General features: G+C 31.4%; 1 pseudogene; it reads right to left on the bottom strand.

The window, feature by feature from the left end:
• Positions 1-831: 831 nt before the first annotated feature.
• Positions 832-949, bottom strand: LOC126029014 (uncharacterized; annotated as a pseudogene).
• Positions 950-2,073: the final 1,124 nt, after the last annotated feature.

The following is a 2,073-nucleotide window of genomic DNA, read 5'->3' as shown; positions in this document are numbered from 1 at the left end:
TGCACACCTCCAAAAATTCAGGTTTAGAGTGAATTGTAGAGAGTTCTTAAAATAACAGGCTATTAAGCATAACTAAAACTGGAAAATATGTATTTTAAATGTACTGTTAATGATTTCACATTGAATATCCATGCATATCTTAGAACGTTTGTCTAAATGTGCCAATTTATTTCTTTTAAATTCATAGATCACTCATTGCCATGGAGAAATTCAAACAGATTATAGTGTTCACAATGCATCTCTGAGAACTAATTGTGCTTGCTTGGCTTCATCATTGATTCTGCAGGTTATGTTCAAACCCATGATACACACACATGAAACTAAGACATATTTTAGTACAAATAAGAATTATTATGTTTCTTTCTTAAAAATCTTATTTCTTATTTTTGTTTCTTTTCTATTTATTACTTTTTTTATTTTATGAGAATGTTGGACCAAAATTACTAACTTAATTTTATGGTTCACAGAATCAAGAATTAGCAAAAAGTTTTGTCTTAAGGGGCAGAGAATAAATACCTTAAACCTTATAAATCTTTGTCAGAACCACTCAACTTTGTATCAGATGTTTACCTCTGCCTTCTTTGCATGAAAGTTGCCACAATAATATTGAATATTATTATTATTTTTTTTTTTTGGTTTTTGGGCCACACCCGGTAACACTCAGGGGTTACTCCTGGCTATGCGCTCAGAAGTCGCTCCTGGCTTGGGGGACCATATGGGATGCCGGGGGATCGAACCGCGGTCCGTCTCCTAGGCTAGCGCAGGTAAGGCAGGCACCTTACCTCCAGTGCCACCGCCCGGCCCCTGAATATTATTTTTAAAAAATTTTTAAGCCTATAGCACCTGGTATTCCCAGGCGTCTCCCATCCAAGTACTAATCAGGCCCGACCCTACTTAGCTTCTGAGATCAGATGAGATTGGGCGCTTTCAGAGTGGTATGGCCTTAGACTGAATATTATTTTTGATTTCAATATGGATTTACTAAAGAAAATGGCTATTCAGTTTTGACCTACAAACAGCAGTTTAATATAGTGGCATTGCAATGATTAAAAGATTATATAGCCCAATATGAAATATATTGCACTAAAAGCAGCTCTTTTTAAACTTGTTGTTTGAAGGTTTTTAATATTATTTTTATTATTCTGATAAACATGTAATTCTTTTAATGTAGACTAGATATTTACATTAATGTTTTATTAGAAATCAAAATTGAGCAATATAGTTCTGCATTTTAATAATTTATAATAGTTGTTTTTGTTATATAAGTAATATACAAAAATAATTTTTGAAAACAAAAAGTACTAATAAGAAGAGTATCTAGTATGTTTTTACATTTTAATGCACCTTAAATATTTGGCTTAAAACAATGGAGTTAAGTTCTAATTTTTGCGTTTCAATGTGATCTGATAAAACACAAATTATTTGGGTTAAAAACTAGAAGAAAACTCAGTCTTATGCACTAAAATGTAGAGGAGTATTTTAATAAATAATACATCATAATTTTGGCTATTCTTTTTCAATGTTCTTTCAGAGCTTGGTAAGAGATTTTCAAATGTTAGTTGTAAGTTAGAATCTGAAAATTGTATCACTGAACATTTGTTAATATCATCACTGATCTCTCTAGAAGTCTCAAAATATTGGGGAATTTCCAAATTCAGGGTAGTATATACACATTTTCCAAAGTATGTTTGCTTAGAATTTGAAATTTTCTTCTGTAATACATGCTGTCAGCTGTTTGCCTTGAGGTGTAAGAAAAACTTTATTCATTTTTTTTAGATAAGACTTGCCAAGTCCCTGTCTGAATAATCATATACTTAATGTGAAATCAAACATTTAACCTTACTCCCAAAGAGATCTAATCTGTTTCTTAAGGTAATATCTGAATCTTGGAATGCCATACCAACAGGAAATGATAATAAGAAAATTTTAATTAGATTAAAGTTAGATTGAATTAGATAAAAATTAGATTGATATATTTATTATTTTTTTAAAATTAGAAAGACCGGGGAATGGGCCGAGTGGTCTCATATGCATTGTTGGGGAAAAATAAACATTCAAGCCAAAGTCAATGGC

This window comes from Suncus etruscus, chromosome 14, assembly GCF_024139225.1.
Source record: "Suncus etruscus isolate mSunEtr1 chromosome 14, mSunEtr1.pri.cur, whole genome shotgun sequence".
Lineage (NCBI taxonomy): Eukaryota > Metazoa > Chordata > Mammalia > Eulipotyphla > Soricidae > Suncus > Suncus etruscus.
Note: the sequence above shows the minus strand (reverse complement) of the source record. Positions and strands in the feature narration are given on the sequence as shown.